The sequence below is a fragment of the Lissotriton vulgaris genome, chromosome 2_1 (genome assembly GCF_964263255.1).
Source record: "Lissotriton vulgaris chromosome 2_1, aLisVul1.2, whole genome shotgun sequence".
In the NCBI taxonomy this organism is placed as follows: domain Eukaryota; kingdom Metazoa; phylum Chordata; class Amphibia; order Caudata; family Salamandridae; genus Lissotriton; species Lissotriton vulgaris.
Window position 1 is genome coordinate 1390974772 of NC_141687.1, and position 13513 is coordinate 1390988284.

General features: G+C 47.0%; 1 protein-coding gene across 23 annotated transcripts in view; it reads right to left on the bottom strand.

The window, feature by feature from the left end:
* The window catches only part of BIN1 (bridging integrator 1), a 556732-nt gene that overhangs the window by 102883 nt on the left and 440336 nt on the right, over positions 1-13513 (bottom strand). The gene's annotated exons all lie outside the window — the stretch shown is intronic.

Genomic DNA, 13513 nt, shown 5'->3' on the forward strand with positions numbered 1-13513 from the left:
AGAAGCAACAGAGGTTTAGAAAGAAGCAAAGGAAGTGCAGAAAGTGGCAAGTGAGGTGCAGAAAGAAGCAAGAGCAGTGCAGAAAGTAGCAAAAGAGGTGCTGAAAGAGGCAACAGAGGTGCAGAAGGAGGCACAAGGGGTGCTGAAAGAAGGAAAAGAAATACAGAAAGAAGCAACAGAGGTGCTGAAAGAGGCAGGAGTGGCGGGGAAAGAGGCAATAGAAGTACAAAAAGTAGCAACAGAGGTACAGAAAGAGGCAAGAGTAGGACAGAAAGAGGAAAGGGAGGTGTAGAAAGAGGCAAGAGATGCACAAATAGGGAAGAGGGGTGCAGAATGAAGCAGCAGAGGTTCTGAAAGAGGCAACAGAGGTGCAGAAAGAAGCAAGTGAAGTGCAGAAAGAGGCAACAGAGGTGCAGAGAGATGCAAGAGATGTGCAGAAAGTGGAAACAATTGCTGAAAGAAGCAACAGAGGTTTAGAAAGAAGCAAGAAAAGTGCATAAAGGGGCAAGTGAGGTGCAGAAAGAAGCAAGAGCAGTGCAGAAAGAACCAACAGAGGTGCAAAAAGAGGCACGAGGGGTGCAGAAAGAGACAGGAGGGGTACAAAAAGAAGGAAGAGAAGTGTAGAAAGAGGCAAGAGAATTGCTGAAAGAAGCAACAGGGGTGTAAAAAGAAGCAAGAGAAGTATAGAAAGAGGCAAGGTAGCTGCAGAAAGAAGCAAGAGCAGAAAGAACCAACAGAGGATTGCAGAAAGAAGCAACAGAGGTGCTGAAAGAGGCACAAGGGGTGCAGAAAAAAGGAAGAGAAGTGCAGAAAGAAGCAACAGAGGTACAGAAAGAGGTAAGAGTGGTGTAGAAAGAGCGAAGAGAGGTGTAGAAAGGTGCAGGAGAGTTGTACAACTAGGGAAGAGGGGTGCAGAAAGAGGCAGCAGGGGTTTTGAAAGAATTAACAGAGGTGCCAAAAGAGGCAACAGGGGTGCAGAAAGAAGCAAGTGAAGTATAGAAAGAGGCAACAGAGGTGCAGACAAAGACAACAGAGGTGTAGAAGGAGGCAACAGAGGTGCAGAAGGAGGCATGAGGGGTGCAGAAAAGGGAAGAGGAGTGCAGAAAGAAGCAACAGAGGTGCAGAAAAGGGCAAGTGAGGTACAGAAAGAGGCAAGAGCAGTGCAAAAAGAACCAACAGGTGCCGAAAGAGGCAACAGAGGTGCAGAAGGAGGCACAAGGGGTGCAGAAAGAATAAAGAGGAGTACAGAAAGAAGGAACAGAGTTGCTGAAAGAGGCAGGAGGGTTTCAATAAGAAGGAAGAAAAGTGCAGAAAGAAGCAACGGAGGTGCTGAACGAGGCACGAAGGTTACAAAAAGGGGCGAGAGAAGTGCAGATAGAAGCAACAGAGGTGTAGAAAGAGGCAAGAGTGGTGCAGAAAGAAGGAAGAGAGGTATAGAAAGAGGCATGATATTTGCACAAATGGGGAAGAGGGTGCAGAAAGAGGCAGGAGGGGTGCAGAAAGAAGCAAGTGAAGTACAGAAAGAGGCAAAAGAGGTGCAGAAAGACACGAGAGGTGCAGAAACAACCAAGAGAAGTGCAGAAAGAGACATGAGAATTGCTGAAAGAAGCAACAGAGGTTTAGAAAGAAGCAAGGGAAGTGCAGAAAGTGGCAAGTGAGGTGCAGAAAGAAGCAAAAGCAGTGCAGAAAGTAGCAACAGAGGTGCTGAAAGAGGCAAAAAAGGTGCTGAAGGAGGCACAAGGGGTGCTGAAAGAAGTAAAAGAAGTGCAGAAAGAAGCAACAGAGGATTGCAGAAAGAAGCAACAGAGGTGCTGAAAGAGGCACAAGGGGTGCAGAAAAAAGGAAGAGAAGTGCAGAAAGAAGCAACAGAGGTACAGAAAGAGGTAAGAGTGGTGTAGAAAGAGCGAAGAGAGGTGTAGAAAGGTGCAGGAGAGTTGTACAACTAGGGAAGAGGGGTGCAGAAAGAGGCAGCAGGGGTTTTGAAAGAATTAACAGAGGTGCCAAAAGAGGCAACAGGGGTGCAGAAAGAAGCAAGTGAAGTATAGAAAGAGGCAACAGAGGTGCAGACAAAGACAACAGAGGTGTAGAAGGAGGCAACAGAGGTGCAGAAGGAGGCATGAGGGGTGCAGAAAAGGGAAGAGGAGTGCAGAAAGAAGCAACAGAGGTGCAGAAAAGGGCAAGTGAGGTACAGAAAGAAGCAAGAGCAGTGCAAAAAGAACCAACAGGTGCCGAAAGAGGCAACAGAGGTGCAGAAGGAGGCACAAGGGGTGCAGAAAGAATAAAGAGGAGTACAGAAAGAAGGAACAGAGTTGCTGAAAGAGGCAGGAGGGTTTCAATAAGAAGGAAGAAAAGTGCAGAAAGAAGCAACGGAGGTGCTGAACGAGGCACGAAGGTTACAAAAAGGGGCGAGAGAAGTGCAGATAGAAGCAACAGAGGTGTAGAAAGAGGCAAGAGTGGTGCAGAAAGAAGGAAGAGAGGTATAGAAAGAGGCATGATATTTGCACAAATGGGGAAGAGGGTGCAGAAAGAGGCAGGAGGGGTGCAGAAAGAAGCAAGTGAAGTACAGAAAGAGGCAAAAGAGGTGCAGAAAGACACGAGAGGTGCAGAAACAACCAAGAGAAGTGCAGAAAGAGACATGAGAATTGCTGAAAGAAGCAACAGAGGTTTAGAAAGAAGCAAGGGAAGTGCAGAAAGTGGCAAGTGAGGTGCAGAAAGAAGCAAAAGCAGTGCAGAAAGTAGCAACAGAGGTGCTGAAAGAGGCAAAAAAGGTGCTGAAGGAGGCACAAGGGGTGCTGAAAGAAGTAAAAGAAGTGCAGAAAGAAGCAACAGAGGTGCTGAAAGAGGCAGGAGTGGCGAAGAAAGAGGCAATAGTAGTACAAAAAGTAGCAACAGAGGTACAGAAAGAGACAAGAGTAGGACAGAAAGAGGAAAGAGAGGTGTAGAAAGAGGCAGGAGATACACAAATAGGGAAGAGGGGTGTAGAATGAAGCAACAGAGGTTCAGAAAGAGGAAAGAGTGGTGCAGAAAGAAGCAAGTGGAGTGCAGAAAGAGGCAACAGAGGTGCAGAGAGACGCAAGAGAGGTGCAGAAAAAGGAAACAATTGCTGAAAGAAGCAACAGAGGTTTAGAAAGAAGCAAGAAAAGTGCAGAAAGGGGCAAGTGAGGTGCAGAAAGAAGCAAGAGCAGTGCAGAAAGAACCAACAGAGGTGCAAAAAGAGGCAAGAGGGGTGCAGAAAGACAGGAGGGGTGCAGAAAGAAGGAAGAGAAGTATAGAAAGAGGCAAGAGAATTGCTGAAAGAAGCAACAGAGGTGTAGAAAGAAGCAAGAGAAGTGCAGAAAGAGGCAAGTGAGGTGCAGAAAGAAGCAAGAGCACAAAGTACCAACAGAGGTGTAGAAGGAGGCACAGGGGGTGCAGAAAAAAAGGAATTTGATTGCAGAAAGAAGCAACATAGGTGCCGAAAGAGGCAAGAGAGGTGCAGAAAGAAGCAAGTGAAGAACAGAAAGAGGGGCATGGCCTCGGACCACCTTTCTGCAACGCAGCTCCCTGGCACATACTGGAGGTACCTGGTGGGCTAGTTGGACCCCAGAGACCCTCAGTATTCAAGGGGACTTAATCCCCTAACTTAAAACGTGACACAGGGTGCCTTTGCGCAGTGGTAAAGGGAGGGGGCGGGGCCAGAGTTGACATGTGCAAACACGCCCTGTGGCGCATTTTAAGTTGGGGAATTAAGTCCCCTTTAATTCTGAGAGTCCCTGGGTCCAACTATCACACCATGTACCTCCAGTAAGCACCACAGAGCTGCGTTGCAGAGAGGTGGTCCGAGGCAATGGCCCATTTTACACCTCTCTGCAATGCAACTCTGTGGCACTTACTGGACATACCTGGTGGGTTAGTTGGCCCCTAGGGACCTTCAGGATTCAAGGGGACTTTATCCCCCAACTTAAAATGGCCACAGGGCGTGTTTGCACACATGTTACTTCAGGCCCCCCTTCACCAGTGTGCAAATGCGCCCCGTGGTGCGTTTTAAGAGATAGTTTTAATCCCCCTGCCCTAATATGTACTAGGGGCTAACAGAGGAGGTCATGCTAATCACAGGGGTACCCCAACGCATAGTGTTCCCTAGTGTAAGTAGGTGTTTTCACTGTATTAAAAGTGTCTTTTAGCATAGCACTGGCTCTAGGCCTGGTTAGTCAGAGTCAGTTACCACCAGTACCTGTCTGAAAAAGTTTTGGGCACAGGATGATTTTGTAACAAGGTCTCTTTCTGCTCATCTGTTGGTTCTTTCTGCACATGTCTTGCTTCTTTCTTCTTTCTTCGTCTTTGAGGACTTCTGTTGCTTCTTTCTGCATTTCTTTTGCTTCTTACTGTGCTTTCTTTCTTCTTTCTTCACATGTCCTACCTCTGTAGGCATAGATAGAAACTAGGATTTAAAAAACCTTAGAAAATTTACTTAAGAAATCATAGGTTTCAGGCAGGTTCTAGTTAGGAATTAGCATTTGAAAAACCTTTGAAATTCACTTAAAAAACCATAGGTTTCAGGCACGTTATAGTAAGGAATTAGCATTTGAAAAACCTTTGAAATTCACAAAAAAAAACATAGGTTTCAGAGGTGTTATAGTTGGTTGGACATTTTACTCGTACAAAACCATAGAAGTTTCCTCATAGTTAGTTCAGCTAACTATAACTCGCGAGCCCACAATGCACTGCTGATGACCACAAATATCCAAGACAGGCATGTCGTATGTCAACACAGTCATAACCGCTTTTGTGCAGGTGGAATGAGCATATCCCCCTTTCGGAGGCTGCTTCTTACCTAATGTTTAGCAGATCATAATACAGAGGACTATCCACCAAAAGATGGTTTGTGTCTGTAGGTCTTGGCCTTTGCCCCCAAAAGACCCGATTGTCCACCTGATGTTCCTTGGTACGATCAATTTAACTTTTATGGGCACTCTAGGGATCCAGACAATGGAGTCTTTCTTCCTCATTCGAGGGATGAGGCAGAGCAAGGAAGATTGGCAAAGTAAAGGTTTGTCAGACAGGAAAACGCATTACTACCTGACTTTCACTCACCCGGTGTGCATTCTTCATTATCACCAGGAAGACAGTTTTTGGGTGAGCAAACGCACTGAACAACTGCACTAGTTTGCCAGGGGTACAATCAGACAGGTGAGAACTAAATTCATGTCCCAGTGTGGCACTACAAAGGGCATGGGTGGAAACATATCCTGCAAACCTTTACTAAAAGATATCACAATCAGTGATTTGAACCGGCAAGCATAAAAAGGCTGAACGAGCAGACAATGTGCCTCGAACAAGGCCTTGCTGGGTGGAAAACAAAGCATCCCATTCAACAATATCATCTGCAACGGGTCTCTCTGCCAGGTATAAGACCACGCCACAAACTTGTCTTTCAAGGAAGAGAATCTAGCCATCAGGATGACTTCAGCGTTCTCAGGTAGATAACTCAAGTAACATGGCTCAAGCTCCATGCATGGAGGTACAGTTTGCGCAGGCTTGGGAGTACGACCCTGCCCTGCTTCTGCGACAGGAGATCCTCCTTCAGAGGAAGCCTGAACAGACAGCAGATGCTCAGGCCAGAAGTACTGGATAAAACACTCTCCTGGCCCAATTTGGTAACACTGGGATGACATGGACCTGGTCATTCTTGATCCTCTTCAGAACTCATGCCCAAGCCGTATTGGCAGGAAGGCACACAGGAGTCCCAAGCTCTACTCTATGGAGAATGCGTCTCCAAGAGAGCTTTTTGGGGAACTCAAGAGTTCAAAAGTGCTGATATTGCATGTTTTTGACAGTGGCAAATAGATCCAGCCAAGGTTCTTAGTAATTTTGGAAGATGCCTCATGCCACCTCTGAATGCAATTGCCATTCATGATCTGCTCAACACTGCCGATTGATTTCATCCACCCTAGCATTAAAATATTCTGCCAGGTGGTGCACCACCAGGGAAATCCCCTGCCTGGTAAGCCCCTCAGATTCAGACTTGTAGAGTCTCTTGGCGCAGGACTCTGAACCCCACCCACCCTTGCTGATGCAGTATCAAGTGGCATTGTAAATGTGTGTGAGAACCTGCACCAGCATCCCATTAATGGTGGACAGCTAAGGAAATAACTTGTAACCCGACAAGTGGATGTAGAGGCAGGTTTTCCTTGGAAACCAGTCTTCTGTTCTCAACCTCTCCTAGATGACCTCCCTAACCCCGTAGTGACTCATCAGTCTCATGAGCCATCGTCACCGAGACCCAGGACAGAGGTTAAAACATTGGGATTATAGCTCGAATGTGCTGGTGTAAATCTGAATGAAAGGCTTGAAAGTGCACTATATCCAAAATGGCTCCGATGTAGGAGAGCCTCAGTGCAGAAGTCAGGTACAGGTTGACTAAGAACTACAAGGATGTCAAGAGGTTTGCAATCATCTGGAGGTGGTCCTCAACTGACTGTGGTAAGCCCACCTTTAATCACTAATTGTCAAGGTAGGGAAAGAATGACACTCCTGACCTCCACAGATGAGCTACAACCATCACCTGAGGAACACTTGTGAGCCCGAAAGGGAGCATGGTAAGGAAGCTTCTTGTGTCCGAACTTGAACCACAGGTAAAGTCTATGAGCCTGCAGGACGAGGATGTGAAAATAAGTGCCCTGTAAGTCCGCTGGCACTATCTGGTCTCCGGGATCCAGGGCAGATGGAACCTGGGCCAAGATTAGCCTTTTGAATTTTAATTTGCACAGTAAAATGTTTAGAGAGCGAAGATTGAGGAAAGGGCAGAAGCCTCCATCCATCTTTAACTTTCGTTGCGCTCGTCTGACAACGGCAGTCGCAAGCACTACCTCTGTAGTGCTGCGCAGGTCCGTTGGCCAACGCAGCCCCGCCCACTCATCAGAATGCCTGCACCGCGGCGGAATTGCTGCAGCGGTTCAGGTTTTAAGCACAAGAAAGTAGTGAAAATGACATCTAGTACCACATTTCAAAATGGGTACCCCCCTCTATGGCACATTTGGCCAAAGGAGCCTGCACTTCCTGGCTTGAGACAGACAGGTGATCCTCCGACAGGTGTTCCACTGTCAGTGGCAGATGTAATGGGTCGAAAAGAAATGGTAGGGCATAGTCCTGTCGGACAACCTGCAGGACCCATTTTTCAGATGTGATATTTTGTCACCCCTGCAGGGAGTGGCTGATCCTGCCTCCCACTGGATGTCTGTGTGCCCTTATGTGGCTTTCCAGTCATTGCTGGAGGGTGCAGAATATTTGGAGGAAAGCTGTCCCTGATGGTCAGGCCTTTGACTGTCTGACCCAAAGCAAAGACCTTGAAAGAAATGGAAAGCCTGCTGTGCGGACGGTTGGGGCTGGTGATCTTATGTTATGATGCTGGCCCCTGGCATATCCCATAAAAGGACAACATTACTGGGAGTACTGCCAGACTGGAGCTAAAAGGCCCAGTGAACATGCCATTGCTCAGCTTTCCTTAAAATGTTCCAGGGCTGATTCCACCTTTTGCCAAAGAGGCAGGAGCCTTCGAACAGCATGTCTGTTAAGGATGAATGGACAAACACAGTGAAGCCTCTGTGGACCTCATCAATGTGTGTGACTGCAACATCACACTAGTTCTCACAGCCCTGCCTATAGAGTCTGCTGAATTAAGGCATGAGCAGAAAACAAATATGGCCACATCCAATCACTTCAATGGTTTTGGTTAGTGAAGGCCATAAGTCATCTAGGACCACATGTTAAACCAACTATGTCTGAAAACGAGTGGGTATGAAGACCCAATAGGCGGATGCCAATAACTGACCTCAGGGCTAAGCTGGTTGAGGAGAACATGCACTTGCCAGATGTGACCACTCTGTTGAGTCCCTGTCAAGGGTATTTGTTGGAAAGGTGTTAGGGTGTACTTCACTTATTGACGCCCATACCACCAAGCTCAGCAGAGCTGGATGCTGGATCAAAAAGTCTGGGTCACCTGGAGCAGGTTAATGGCAATGGATGACTTGTTGTTTGATTTGGGGGAGGGGGCTCCACAGCATGGCTTAGCCCATGTGCCCAACAGTGTGTCAGTAAGGGCTTGATTAAAGACCAAAACAGGTTTGGTCAATGCCTGGCCAAGCTGTAGGACCTCTCTAAGAACGTTTGTTTTAACCTCCATAGTCGAGAGGTGAATGTCAAGGACCCCAGCAGCCCTTCTAATTACTGTTGCATAATAAGTGTTCTGCTCGGTCTCTGTTGCTGGGGAACCAACCAGGAGTCGGTGAGATGTCCAGTCCACTGGTTTCCTGTAGTTTTATGTACCTATCCTCTGCCTCATTAGGAGGGGCAAGTTCTTCACTGCCCCCTCTACTGTGATCTCCATATGGCTGCCTCCGATCAGAGTCCAAACCGAAAAGCAGTTGTACTTCATGTACATGGCTGTATCTTAGTACGATGGGTTCAGTATAAGTTGTGGCACGTCAAGATCTGGATATGGGGTCAGTTGTGGTCGAACCAAAGCCAGCTCAAAGGCAGACAAAGATGGGCTTGGGGTCCTCCCCCGGTGCCAGCAGCATCAGCGCTGGCATTGATGGAGGGTCTGGTTGCAGGTTTTGACTCCAAGACAGACTCTGGAACAAAAAAAAGAGGGGGGGTTTAGAGGTTTAGATTTCGCCGACGGCCAAACACCCAGTAGTAATCTGACTGGGGAGCCCTGTGGATCCTTGAGGCCAATAGGCACACTAGACGTAACTGGCAGCATGCCCAAGTTGTGCAGCAAAGCCTCACAAAAGGCTTTGAATTCCCTGATGGACCTGGAAACTCAGGGTGCATCGGAAGAAAGAAGAAATCAGTTCCTCTGTGGAATGGGAGACAAAAAGACAGGGTGACAACCTCACATCTTCTCTGAAAAGCGGAGGGAAGGGGCCAAGTCCCTTTGACTAACTAGAAGACTGCGAGCACAAGGAAGATCGGCCTCGGAAATCAATCAATCAGGGATTTTATAGTGCTGCTAATCACCCAGTAGGGAATACATGCGATTGCAGGTCCCAGAAGGCTCATTTGAACAGCCAGGTCTTGAGGGCTCTTCGGAATTCCGGAAGTGAGGTGATGGTCAGGAGCTGCATGGGAAGGCTATTCCAGAACTTTGCTGTGATGTAGAAGAAGGAGCCTCCTCCACTTCAGTGGATGCGGAGCGTGTGGACAGGTGATAAGGAGGTGGAGCGTAATCTTCTCTGTGGAATTTCAGGAGGTGGGTAAAAGTCCTTGGTTGAGCAGAGCCTTGTGTGGGTGAGTAAGCAGCTTGAATTGGCATCTCTTCTGTATGGAGAACTAGTGGAGTTGCCTAACTTGAGGTGTGATGTTGGTCACAGTGGGAGATCAAGGATGAGTCTGGAGTAAAATGACTTCGGTAGTGGGTCTGCGCTCTTAATTTAAACTATGAGCGGGACTTGCACAAAGCCTTTTGTGCTTCGCCACACAGACCTTTGACTTTCCATCTTGTATGGCTTTTGGATTCTTCTTGGTGCAGTAGTTGAGTCATGTGATGAACCCAAGCACCAAAGGCACCCCTCTGGGGGATCTATTGCAGATCCACTCCCCCCTCAAACCATTCTCCGAACCCTCTGTCAGATTCCTCACCTGACGCCCCATCCCCCTTCCCAAGCCCCTCCACAATTTCTACCACATCCACCTCGCCTTCCACTCGCATCACCTTGCCCCCAGATCTCACACACGACCCCAAAACCCCCACTACACCCTACCCATCGCAGCAACCGCACCTTCACCTCGCCTATCACTCGCATCACCTTGCCCCATAACTCCCTCACGTCCCCACCGCTACCCCTACCCATCGCCACAATAGCACCTTCACCCATCCCATTACAGGCACCGCCCCAATCGCTGCCGCCAACACACTTACTCCAGATCCGTCCGCAGGACTATCTTCTCCAATTCCCCGAACTACAAATCTCCCCGTCCCTCCTCCCATAACTCATACCAACAACCGAGACGGTCCCTAATCCAACCCAATGATCGCCCCCAGAGGTATTGATGAAAATAATCTCAAGAGAATACCCATCTCCCAGGACCAGAACACCACCTTGAACAAGGCCCAGCTTCAATGTATCCTACTAAACTGTAGATCGGCATTGCGTCATGCCGTCGAGATAACTGACCTCATTATATAACCAATGAACCTGACCTTATCATCCTGACGGAAACTTGTTTAAACGACTCATCCTCACCCATCTTAGACATTTTAGTTCCCTCCAACTATTACATCACAAGGCTTGATCGACCTGATAAGCTAGGGGGTGGCATTGCCTGCATTCATAGGAACAACCTCTCTGTGAATAGCTCTATCTCCCCGGTATTCTCTTCATATGAATACCTCCGCTTTGACATCTCGAGCAGTAACAAACCAACATGCTCACTCCACTCTTTCTACCATCCTCCAGGCAACAACCCTACCTTCATCAAGCACATCATGGATATTTTAGCTACAAATGTCAGTCAACAGATTACCCAGATCTTCCATGGGGACTTCAACCTCCACTGGAACGATTTAAACGACCCAGAGGTCAATAGCCTCAAAGTTTTCCTGTCCGATCTCTACCGGTCTCAAATTTGTGATAGCCCCACCCATGATAGGGCTCATCCCTGGATCTAGTGATCTCCAAAGCAGACTCTATTCAGCTTGAATCGGTTCTACCTCGCGATTGGTCCGACCATCAAATAATCCCTTTCCAGATCAATGAGGTAGTGAAATTACTCTCTATCCAACCCAAGAGAACAAAAAATCTGGAGGAGAAACCTAGATAACCTCAATCCTTCCACACTCGCAACCGGCAGCCACATCTTCACGACACCGCTGGACAGATTAGATAATGTACAGTACTTGACCGATCACTACTTCAATTCTATGAACATGGTACTCGACAACATAGCACCCCTACAATTGAAAAGAGTCACCACAAAAGATTCAAACCCTTGGTACGATGGTACGCTAAATGAAGACAGAAGATCACTGAGGGCAATTGAAAGACAATGGAGATCCGCTCCATCCGCTGCCCACCTCAAACTACTAAGGAGTACCAGAAACTCATATTACAGAAAGATTAGACGCTCAAAAGCTGACATCATATGTAAACAATTAGACCAAGCCAAGAATCGCCCCCAAAAACTTTTTTATATAATCAAAACTCAATCAAAGGGGGTCTCCCATTCCCCCCCCAAGTTAGTCCAGAAACACTCCCCAAATACGAGGAGCTTGCCGCCTTTTTCACTACAAAGACTGAGAATTTAAAGACAGACCTACCGAACGACCAACTATCCCATACCCACACACACACACACCATTACCACGCCGACTACACCAGTGATCCCGCCTAACTGTTCTTCAAAGCTCGAACTCAAGAACAACGCGTCTAGGACCACCTTCAACTTCTACAGTGAAGAAGCTATTTTGAATACGTTTATGGCTTTGAATCCCTCTAACCATTTCACAGATCCTCTCCCTGCTAACCACTTAAAGACCTTCATGACACAGCTAGTGCCCTTATGGGCCAGGATTGTAAACACCTCTCTTGTGCAAGGAACTATCCCCGACATCCTCAAAGCAGGTCAGGTAGCCCCCATCCTAAAGAAAATTCCAGCGGACCCGGCAGACTTGAACAACTATCGCCCCATATCCAACATTTCGACCCTGGCGAAACTGCTTGAAAAATGTGTCCACAGACAGCTTAGCAACCATATCAACCACTTCTATCTGTTAGATCAATTCCAATCAGGCTTTCGATCTGGGCATAGTACTGAATCAGCCATGACCCACATCATAGACGACACCCCACAAATACTGGATCAAAATAAAGCCTGTTTGCTAATCCTACATGACTTATCCTCAGCCTTCGATACAGTCAAACACAGCAACCTACTAGAAATCTTAAAACATAGAATGGGTTTATCTGGAACAGTGTTAAACTGGTTAACTTCCTTCCTCCAAGACAGAATGCAAAGATTCAAGATCAACCAATCTTTATCCAACCCCACCCCAGTCACCTTGGGAGCACCCCAGGGATCTTCCCTCTCCCCTACACTCTTCAATCTGTTTATGGAACCACTCACTGAGCTTCTCAACTCCTCAAACATCCAATACCACATGTATACTGACGACACACAGCTCTACATTAAGGTCAACTTTCTTGAAGTCATCAAGTCCCTTAACTCAAAGCTCCAAAAAACACAGATCTGGCTGGCAAATAATCATCTAAAACTTAACACACAAAAAACAGAATTCCTACTCATCGCTCCCCCCAAACAAACAGACACGATCCGAGAATGGATGCAGCACCTAACTGCACTCGATGGCCAACCTCGCATTATTGACTCTGCGAAATCCCTAGGAATAACTATGGGCAATAATCTAAACATGCAGAAACACATAAGCGCTGCAACTAAAGGAGCCCATTTCCAGATGAACACCCTAAGAAGACTAAAACCATTCATACCCGCGAATGACTTTAAACAGGCAGTCCAAGCCCTAGTAGTCCCCAGAGTGAATTATGGGAGTGTCGCTCTCTGCGGCCTTCCCAGATCAACAACCGCTCCGCTAAGAGCCTCAATCAATACTGCTGCCAGACTCATCACTGGCTCTAGAAGAAACTGCCACATTTCCCCCGACCTTCGTGCCCTCAACTGGTTACCTTTTGAGGCCAGAATCCATTTGAAAATCGCCTGTATGACTCACAAGGCATTGCACCAAAAACACCAAGATACCTTGCGGAGAAACTAGTACTATCGGGTGTTAGCAGAACATCTAGGAGTTCTGATAATCTTCTACTTAAACTACGTTTCAGCAAGAAAAAAAACTTACAACTGTACCTTCTCAGGAATGGCCCCAAGAATTTGGAACGCCTTACCCACAGAAACAAGACTGAATCCATCCGCTGCTTTCTTCAAAAAAGAAGTGAAAGCGATCCTCTTAGCTAGATTCACCTGAACTTCGTTATAGATACCTGCTGATATGTGCTAGTCGATAACTTTCACCAGGAATGTATTTGCTTAAGTCATCGTATTCTTATGTATTTGTCAAATCACCTTTATGTGCCTTGTAAAGCGCTCTGATGCCTGCAAGGGTCTTGTTTGCGCTATACAAAACTGTCAAAATAAAATGAAAATACAAATCTGTATGAAACAGTCCCTACAATGCTTAATCTCTGCAGTCTTAGTGGGGCCATCCCTAGCACACTTGAAATATTTGAAGGGAACAATTTGCTTCACAAATGAAGAAAAAGAAGGCGCAGTGCTCCGGATCTGTGTCTCAAATCATGGAAAGAAAGGAACGGACGGTGCAAGTCGGTGGTGCTTACATAGATCTCTGATTGTAACTGGGGAGCTGAATAACATTAATGCAGAGTCTCACTACAGCCCTGCTAGAGAGCAGGAGCACTGCTCTGAATTTTTCAGGATTCAGTCTGGTGCCTGAGGATATTCGCAAGGTGAGGAATCTGTGATTAGAAGCATCCATCAGAAA